The 10,843-nt window shown below is 39.6% G+C and overlaps 1 pseudogene; it reads right to left on the bottom strand.

The window, feature by feature from the left end:
- Positions 1 to 362: 362 nt before the first annotated feature.
- Positions 363 to 9,568, bottom strand: LOC119867784 (annotated as a pseudogene).
- Between the last annotated feature and the right edge of the window lie 1,275 nt (positions 9,569 to 10,843).

Genomic DNA, 10,843 nt, shown 5'->3' on the forward strand with positions numbered 1-10,843 from the left:
ACAGGCAAGAAATTTTAGAACTTAAAGGAAGCAAAAGGTTGGAAAATTAAATGTGAAACTACTCTTATATCTTATTTCTGTGAACACAAATTAAAATAATTAGGATATCTAAATAAAAAAGACTATCACTGGGCATTTTACATGTCTTGTATTAGTAGTTCAGTCTAGGTTCTCTCTGTTCTAAGTGGCAGATAGCCAAATCAAGCTGACTTGGCCTAAAAACATTTTTTTTTAGTTGGTCTAAGTAATTGCAAAGTCAAGTTGGTAGGCTCAGTTGGATCCAGGTGCACACAAGAGGACTTCAGGAATCTGTGTCCCTCCCATCTGTCCCATGCTTTGTCATCATTTCGGACAGGTCTTGCTCAGTACTGCAAAAACATGGTCACCACCAAGGCCAGGACTGGAACACATTGGTTTGTCAATTTCTGGGAAGAATTCTTCTTTTTATCAGTAATCCCAACAAAAATCCTGTGGTTGGGAGAGTCCTCGTACACATGGATTGGAGATGCAGAACTTTTAATGGCCAGATCTGGGTCATGGATCCAGGCTGGGAGTGGAGTTTGCCTTGAGATGGTGAGGGAGGGTGATTTCTCAAAGGAAATCAGGGGTTTGTTTTCAAAATAGAAGTATGGATCAGGGTCAGATGTGAACCACAGCGATAGTGTGTAAACTGAGTAGTGTGGCATTGGTTTTCATTAATTGCCTTAAGCTACTTTAAGAAAATCTTTAGAATCTTCTTTCAACTTCCAATAAGATACTTGTTAAGTTTGTTTGCCTTTGCTATGGATAGTCTTTACACAAAGAGGCTTCCTTTTCTTTTTTCTTTCCTTTTTTCTCCTTCCTTCCTTCCTTCCTTCCTTCCTTCCTTCCTTCCTTCCTTCTTCCTTCCTTCCTTCTTCCTTCCTTCTTCCTTCCTTCCTTCCTTCCTTCCTTCCTTCCTTCCTTCCTTCCTTCCTTCCTTCCTTCCTTCTCCCCCTTTCTTTCTTTCCTGTTCTTTGTCTTTTTTTTTTTTTTTCAAATAATCAATTCCTTTCTAATGTTTTACTCAGTTTTGATTTTTCTTCTCATTCTGGGCCCAGAGCTAAAGAATAACCAGAAATCGTAGCTTGCAAAAACCTTTATTTAGCTTTGCTTTAACCTTTTTGGCAAAGCCAACGAGGTGTCTCTCACACCCTGCTCCTGTACAGAGAATTCTATATACTTAGTCACAAGGATAGTGCTGTACTATTTAAGCCCACAGTCCTTGGAGTCACACTGCCTGGGTTCAAATTCTGTCTTTGCCATTTTCTAGGTGTGACCTCAGCACATTTTAAACCTTTGTATAACTCAGCATCTTCATATACAGGATGAGGCTAACTGTGCCACCCCAATAGCATTGCAGGAAGATGGAATGAAGTGCATGAAGTGATCTGAGCTGTGCAGTGCATGAGGAAGCTCGGGGGTGTTGACAAGTGTCCTTATCCATGAAGTCCGCCATCATCTTTAGTAGTTTCCCACGTGCTTTCCTTTATAGATACAAATGTGTAGCTCCAAGCATGAGGTCTACTTTCCTCTCAAAACTCTTTTCTTCTTTACAAAAAATCCGTACTTCCAAACTCCCTACTCCAGTTCTGCCGCATACTTTTACCTTCCTCTTCTATTTCCAGCTCTCCGGTTCCTCTTTTCTCATTACTGTGGAGAAGCCTGACTCAGCAGTTTCCAATATGGAACTGAAATTCTTGACTTTGCTGAAAACGGTATATAAAAGTAAATCCACACGAGCAAAATTTTGGTGAGGTCAACTCCAGGTAGGGGAAGAATTTGTTTTATTGTGTATTTGTTCTCACATAACATTCCACAAATCTTGACTGCCATAGACTTGTGACTGGAAGAGAGTTAGTTATGTAGAAGCAGTGGGAGGCAAAAGCTAAATACTGCATGGATTCTGTTCTTAACGAGAGGAAGATTTTGCGTCCCTTTTCCGTTATTATATGGTTGAATTTAACACAAAAAACATTTTTTAAAGAGATTTTATTCATTCACTTGAGAGAGAGAGAGAGAGAGACAGAGACAGCAGAGCAAGAGAGAGAGCATGAGCTGGGGGGAGTGGCAGAGGGAGAGGAAGAAGCAGGCTTCCCACTGAGCACCCTGGGACCATGACCCAGGCCAAAGGCAGGTGCTTAACCCACTGAGCCACCCAGGTGCCCCAACACAAAGCTATTTGTACAAAATAATTTGATTTTGTAAATCTTTTTTTTAAAAAAAAGATTTAAAAAAGATTTAAAAAAGATTTATTTATTTCAGAAAGAGAGAGAGAGAGTGCACATGTGTGTGAGACAGAGTAGTGAGAGACACAGAGGGAGAATCTCAAGCAGGCTCCCCACTGAGCAGAGCTTGACACAGGGCTTGATCCCAGGACCCTGGGATCATGACCTAAGTTGAAATCAAGAATCAGACACTTAATCAACTGAGCCACCCAGGCATGCTGGATTTTAAAAATCTTTTAAAAATAATTTGCTGTTTTCTCTGCATCTAATGAATCTGCTGAAGATGATAAACACAATTTTAACTAATAATTATTGTATCTTTAACATATGCCAGACTCAGTTCTACCTGGCTTATGAATACAAATCATTTAACTTGGCCACACTACTGATTCCCACTTTGCCAATGAAGAAGGAGAATTTTGGCGAGGTTAAGTTTCTTGTCTAAGGTCATGCAACGTGTAACTATGGATTTTGCATAATAACTATACAGAGGACGTTGTTTGTTTGTTAGGCATATACCAAAAAGAAAATCAGAAAACTACCAAATAAAATGATGTGGGATTAGGAGATCTCTTTGCTTTTATTGATCATTGCAGTCCTCAGTTTAGGACTGAGGTCCTAAACTATAAGGTCCTCAGTTTAGAAATACAGTTTTTTTTTAAGCCTCTCATAATGTGACATTTCCACTTTTCTCCCATCTATCCTTTTTTCTTTTGGGTTTATTTTCATTAATTTATTCCATAAAAGTATATTGAGTGTCCACTCTACTGCAAATCACATAGGACTGAGATAAATAAAAGATACTTATTCTCTATAGAAAAGTAGGTTCCTTTAACTTTATGGATGGTCACCTTTGGGAATTATAAGTTGTTCTTCATTAAATAAATATATATAAATACATATTAATATATATTAAATAAATATTTATTTATTTTTGTTATTCATATATCAAACATATATACATATATATATAGAGAGAGAGAGAGACAGAGAGAGAGAGAGAAAGAGAACTCATGTGCATGTATGCTTGCATGCTGGTGGGATGAGGGGCAGAGGGAGAGAGAGAATTTTAAGCAGGCTCCAGATCCAGCACAGAGCCTGACACAGGGCTTGATCTTACAACCTGAGATCATGACCTGAGTCAAAATCAAGAGTCGGTCACTTAACAGACTGAGACACCCAGGTGCCCCTCATTAAATATATTTAAAAAATTTTTTTTGGGTGATATCAACAGGGAAGGGAAGGAATAAAAGCAGGCAAAATTTCAACCAGCATTTCACTGGCAAAGTGTTCTGGGGATAGGAATATGTCTTTGGGGGGGAGCTTTTTCTTCATCTGCCTTGTACTTTGTTCACTTTGCACATACTCATAATTTGCTGTCAAAGAAACCTGCTAATGCACTAATAAAGAAAAAGCTGAGGCTTTTATCCAACCATTTCAGAATTATAAAACATTTTTTTCTCAGTGGTATTGCCTTTAAAGCTTAAGCTGACTCTCAAAGAGATAGTAAGAGTTATTAAGGTGGCCTCTAAAATTTCCAATGCTATCATATACCCTTGGTAAAAATAATTTAGATGAATGTCTTTATTGTTGTTCACTTACCTGTTTTCAAATTTTCCTCTGTTAAAATAATGCCATAGAGAAATTATTCAGTATAATAGATGCTGGCCAATACTTACTTCTTGGGATTGTGTACAACAGTATTCAGAAAGACAAAAATGCTCGAAAGTAGATCTAGTTGATAATATAAACTATCTTATTTCTATTACTACTGTGCATTCTTGTTTTTGACTGTTTACACCTCACTTCTGATGGAATTCCTAGTAAAACGAAACAAAATAAAACAAAACATCCCATATCCTTAATAAGATAGTAGAGGAAGCATTTCTCAATTCTTTATGAAGGCACATGAACCTGAAGGCATAAGATGCTTTCTAAGCAGGAAGCTGAGACATTTGGTCCAGGATGTGGTGAACTACAGTTTTTTTTTTTTTAAGATTTTATTTATTTATTCATGAGAGACACAGAGAGAGGCAGAGACACAGGCAGAGGGAGAAGCAGGGTCCCTGAAGGGAGCCCGACGTGGGACTCGATCCTGGGACCTCAGGGTCATGACCAGAGCTGAAGGCAGACGCTCAACTGTTGAGCCACCCCAGGGTTTGGGTTCTAAGGTGAAAAATGTGAGCCCTGGAAAATGAAGAATCCAATTCTCATGAGAGGATATTATAGTTTAAACCACTACAAGACAAAAGTTTGCTGGTTGTCAGTTTCTTTCTTTTTTTTTTTTTTTTAAGTTATGGTTGTCAATTTCATTTATTACTGGTTTTGGGAAGCTATGTTAAATTTATCCATGTTTTGAAATTTGGAAAGAATAGTCAAACTAAACTACAAGATTGAGAAATCCCCTCCCCTCAAGATAACCCTTAAAATTATATAGTTGACTTTATTTTTTTTTTCCTGTGGGTAGAACATCAAAACCCAACACAGAGTAAACCCAGAATACATTCAATTTAGATTTCATGCTGCTATCTTCATCTTTGACTAGCGGTTAATGATTCTGAACATATTTTTTGGTTATTTAATAAGACTCATGAACTCGGGTGTAGTTGTATGATCCCAACTTGAAATATGCAGTTTGGTGTAAACTGCTTGATTGCACTGACAGAGTTGGAATACGTTCCCCTGGCCAAGTTATTAAGAAGGAAACGAGGCATTGCTCCATATAATGTGTGAATATGCTACTTCTCAGGTTTAAGAAGAATGCTTATTGATTAAAAACTGAGGCCATGTGGGATATGAACAATCAGCTTGTTCACATAAAGGTGCCAGAACTAGCATGATTTTTGTTTTTGTTTTTTTCTTCTCCCACTATGCCTTCATGGAGTCAGTTCTGGTCAGTAATTTGGGCATCTTCATAATTCAGATTTAGAAATTTCCATTGAGGAGCTAGCAGAGAAAACTTTTTTTTTTTATCTAGATGTCATCAGATTTTAGCCCAACATATTTGTGCCTCAAATGAGCAGAGGCATTTGAAAGATTTCTTCAAGGTTTTGAGGACAAGTGCCTTTTAGCATTAAAGATATCTTTAAGTTTCTCATTTCCTGTCCCTGATGTGTTCACCTTCAATATTTCTTTCGTACCAACAGATTTCTGAACAGCTCTCCAATAGCATTCCATTTGAAATAGAATTGATTTTGTTTTGAGGCACCTAACATTAGGAGTTAAGTGCATATTTCCTGTTTAATCATTTCAAGTTCATTTCCTAAAAAATGAACACACTGAATATTTAACCAATTTGATAGTGGGGGAAAAAAGTATAGACCTTTGGCCCAAAGCCTAAAAACAACCAATAAGAGCTCAAGAGGTAGCAGTCTGGGAAGCAGTTAAGTAAGTTATTAAAAAACAAATCTGGAATCTCCAGATTGCATTGGATGAACTCTCAGGGTTTCTGAGGGTCAATGTCACAAGATACCTAATCCAATCACTTTGGGTTTGAATCTCATTATATCCATGCCAAGTGGTCACTCTGGTGTATAATGCCTTATCATGTGGGGACAGGTAACCCCAAAGCACATCTCCTTAACTCTGATCACAAGGAAGACTTTCATTACGTGGACTCAGAATCTGTGTCATGGTAATTTTTACTTATTGGTTCTGGAGAAATCAATGGGGGCCACACAGAACAAGTTCCAAATTCTATTCAGCAGATCATTAAACTTCTAAAGACACACTGACACCTCCAATTCTGTCAACAGTTCCTGCATTCCAGGTCTGCTGAACAGACTCCAATTTGTTTATGAGAGTTTGTGACCATGGCACTGAGTCTCAAATCCGTGTTCTAGTTGCAGCCTGAGCAGAACAGAGTCAGTCAGGACTTTCATCAGCCTCGTTTCAGCAGAGGGATTCTAATTAAATAAAGCCCTAAATGACATGCACTCCTTTAGTAACCCTGTCCTACAACTGAACTCTATTGAATGTTATATCAACTACTAAACCTTTCTATTTATTAGGTAACGTTGCTACCAGTACGACCCCCCACCCAAGACACTCATAACAACTAATATTTTTTCTGGTACTCTGTGCCAGCAATATTCAGCTACTTTACATATATTAACCCACGTAAGCTACTATGAGTTAGCTGTTAACATTATTCCCTTTTACAGATGCAGAAAGTGAGGGAGTTAAGAAGAGTTGAAGTGGCTTGCTAAAGTTTATACCAGGTAATTGATGGCACAACTAGAGGATGAACTCATGTTCTTTAGTTACATATGTAAAACATTGCATAATTAGTTGGCTTTACTGGACCCAAGCTGGTCACGTATCTCCATTATATCAGTTTATATTGGTTTATCACTCTGATTGATCCAGATCTTTGTGGATCCTGAGCTGGCACCTGATGCATTCATTCTCACCTAGGTTTCAAGTCATCAACATTAGCTTGTTTTCTAAATCTCATCCAAGACACTCATAAAAATGAATACTGGACAGGCCAAACTAAGACAGATCCCGGGTGCATCATGCAGAGCCACCTCTAGGTTGACATGTATCCATTAATCAACAACTTTGGATAGAAGTGCTCAATCATGTGTGTGGCTTTATAATTATACTCTTTTTCTAGCTGAAGATTTCTCAACTCTAATGTCACAATATACTGGAGTGTTGTACTCCCCTGTGAGGTATTTCATAACTAATTTGTTTATTTAAAAAATAGAGTAGATTAAATATTGCCACCAAGTTAAAGCCACTCTCATTCACTGCCATTTTGTCAAACTTTCTTGAGATGATAAATAAGGTAGGGGGTTATAGCTGGCATGAGAATAAGAGTGGATATGTCCTTGGGAGAGTGACAAATAGAAAACTCAACTCTCAAATGTGTAGTGGTGGGAAAAAAAAAGATGATAAATGTTGCTCTGGTCCACATTTTTCCATCTTGGTTACAAGGATTTAATAAGAAACTTTGTCAAATTCATTTTGAGTATTTCCTCTCTCCATTCCCAGGGCCATGACCTTGTATCAGGTTCTTATCCCCTCTTCCATTGGGTATTAGAATGGATTTTCACCTTTTTATTCTGAAAATTTTCAAACACATAGAAAAATGGAAAGAATAGTTATAATGAACATCCATGTACCAACCCAGATTCAACACTTCATCTTATTAGCTTCATCTGTATTTATATGCATATATTTTGTTCTCTGAACTACTTACAAATAAGCTGCAAGCATCATGACAATTCCCTCCTGGGACCAGTCATTTGTCTGCTTTATCCTTTCTTTGCTCTTCCTCTGAATTTTTCAGTATCTCAGAGAGCCAGTGCCAGAACACTAGGTTTCCCATACTCTCTGGTGACTGGGTTCTGTTTAGGTTTTGGCCAATGGGAAGCACTGGCTGGAGATAAGATGGTAAGAAGAGAAGAGAAGACAGGATATTTCCACTGTCTTTGCTGTGTTTTGGAAAGTGTCTTTGGCAGTGTCTTTGTCTGTTTCTGTCAAACAGCCCTTCTCTCCATGAATCTAAGCCTCCACTGAGGAGTCCCTGTCAATACCCACTAGACAGCCCTGGCTCCTGGGCTCTGAGGACACCACTTCCTACCATTGTTCCTCCAACTCAGGAGGTAGCAGTGGCTTTCTGCTTTTGGTAATACCTGGATTGCCTTTTTTTTTTTTTTTTTTTCTTTGTTTGGCCTTTCAACTCTTCCAACACTTTTTTAGCCAGTCCCCTGTTATTGAATCCCCTCTTGTGAACTCTCTTGGGAATTCTGTTTTCTTCCTTTCTCCTTTTTTCTCTTTCTTTCTTTTCCCTTGAAAAAAAAATTATTCATTTATTTATTTATTCATTCATTCATTCATTCACGAGAGAGACACAGAGAGAGAGAGGAGGCAGAGACACAGGCAGAGGGAGAAGCAGGCTTCTCACAGGGAGCCCGATATGGGACTCGAACACCAGACTCTGGGATCACGCCTTGAGGCGAAGGCAGACGTTCAACTGCTGAGCCACCCGGGCATCCCTTTTTCTTTTTTTTTTTTTAAAGTGTGCAATTCATTGTACTGGATTCAAGTCAATGTACAGGTAAGCCCTGGCTGCCTCCATGCCTCAACCCCACTGGTAGGTAGACCAATATATCAAGTTGGGGGAACAAAACGAAGGCCATGATGGTAGACCATTCAAAATAAGAACAAATATTCAGGCGATGATTTAAAAATTTTTGGATTACATAATTTACAATGCCATCACTCTTTCCTGGGTGGACTTTGGGGAGGACTGGCCCTTCTCTTCAGGGAGAAATGAAGTTGATTTGGGGAAGGCAAGGGACTTTCCATAATAATGCATCTCATGATATTTGGGATGACTTTTTTTTTTTGAAAAGCAATGTACAAAGTCCTCTGCCACATTGTAGAACTTTGGGGACACTTGCTCCAACCAACTGCTGTCACCTTCACCATTCCAATGTTTAAATCCTGAGTCAAGTGCCAAAAAATAAAACAAATAAACAAAACTGCCCCAAATCCAAAAACAAACAACAAATTAAAATAAACAAATAAAGCCATGCCAGTCTCATCTCGTTTTCTGTGCAAGTCAGCTTTTGTCAAGAAAGGGTACAAGGCAACTAAGGTAACAGTCTACCTAGAAGCATTTGTGGTGGACGATGGAGGGGGCAGGACTCGTACCTGCTTGCTTGCTGATGCACCTCTGCTGGAAGCTGGAGGGCAAGGCTGGTTGGAGCCCCCCATCCACATAGAGGACTTGTGCTCAGGCGGTGCGGTGATCTTGATATTCATCGTGTTGGGCACCAGGGCGGTGATCTGGTGCATCGTGTCAGCAATGCCAGGGACACAGGATAGTGCCACCAGATGGCCCCATGTTAAGCCGTGGTCCTCGGCTTGTCGACGTCACACTTCATGATGGAGGTGAAGGTAGTTTCCAGGATGCCACAGGGTTCCAGGTGAGGAAGGAAAGCTGGAAGAGTGCCTCCGGGTAGCAGAACCTCTCACTGCAGGTGGTGATGGCCTGCCCATCTGCAGCTCGCAGCTCTTCGCTGGGGAGGAGCTGGAGGCTGCAGTGGTCAGCTCCTGCTCCAAGTCCAGGCGACTGAGCGCAGCTTCTCCTCGATGTCACACACGATTTCCTGCTCAGCAGTGGTGGTGAAGCTGTGGCCACTCAGTAGCATGTGGTGCTCCCTGGAGGCCATGCACAGTTCAGCCCAGAAGGTGTGGTGCCAGTTGGTGACCACACTGTGCTCTACGGGGTCCTTCAGGGTCAGGATGCCCCTGCTGCTCCTGGCCTCACTGTCCATGTAGGAGTCTTTCTGGCCCATGCCCACCATGATGCTCTGGTGCCAGGGCCGCTGCCCCACGGTAGAGGGGAGGACAGCCTGGGCGGGGTTGGGGGTGGGGCATTGTGGCCTGTGAGGTCGGCCTTGCACTTGCCTGAGCTGTGGTCAACTGGGAGCGCAGTGATATCGTCATCCACGGTAGCGGGGCAGTGATGTAGACCCGCCAAGCTGTGAGGGCTAAAAGCCTATGCTTACCAGGTGGATGGGGTCTCAGGGATGCTGAGTTCCATTTTCTTGATTCTAAATAACATAGCCTTTAAATTCGTTGACATTCTTCTTCTAAAAATAAGTATTCTATCAACATCAACACCATTATCACTTAGAAAAATCAATAACTCCCTAATATCTTATACTCCAGTTCATATTAATATTTCCTCACTTGTCCCCCAAATTCTTTTTATAGTGATTTCTTCAAAGTAATGCAATCAATGTTAAATCATTGCATTTGATTACTTTTTTTTTTTTTTTTTTTAGCTTCTCTTAATCTGGAACAATTTCAGGATTTTTCTTTCCTCTATGACACTGACTTTTTGAGGGCCAAAAGTTGTCTTCTAGATTTTTCCACATTCTAGATTTTTTTTTCTGATTTTTTTCCCTCTTGATGTTGCTGGACAGAAGTCCTAAACTTTATACATTATTTTATAATCTGGAAGTTAGGTATAAAGGCTTGATTAAGTTCAAGTTAAAATTTTTTGGCAAGAATGTGATGAAATATTTAATCACTTAGGTAACATTATGACTACTAGATCTTATAAGCAGTCGATTATAAGGGTATTTGCCACTTTTGCATTTGTTTTTGGCATTTTTGTAGCCCTGTCTGAAAACTAACTGATTATTAGTATATTTCTATCACATGTAAGCTTACGTTTTACATGTATAGGTTAGTGACCTATGTACTTTCTATAGAATGCTACCTTGCAGGTTATACATGTTCTGTGAAATGAATGGCCAGCCATGAGTTTTATAGCAGTGTGAATGCTTGCTCTTACATCCTAGTTCCTCTTTTACTAATCTCTTTCTGTTTTGCTAATCTCCTTTACACTTAGCCTTTATATCCAGTGGAAAAAAAAAAAAAAACCTAACAAATAACCAATGAAATAGAAATGGGTTAAAACTAAAGTCAACTAGTGTTCGGCTCATTCACATTAGTTGACTCAACATGTCTGAAAATGAGCTCATCATCTTTCCTACCAAACTTGCTCTTCTCCCTTTGTTGCTTAACATGGTGATTAGCACCATTCAATGGTACCAACTGCCAACTGAGGA

This window comes from Canis lupus, chromosome 36 (assembly GCF_011100685.1).
Source record: "Canis lupus familiaris isolate Mischka breed German Shepherd chromosome 36, alternate assembly UU_Cfam_GSD_1.0, whole genome shotgun sequence".
NCBI lineage: Eukaryota > Metazoa > Chordata > Mammalia > Carnivora > Canidae > Canis > Canis lupus.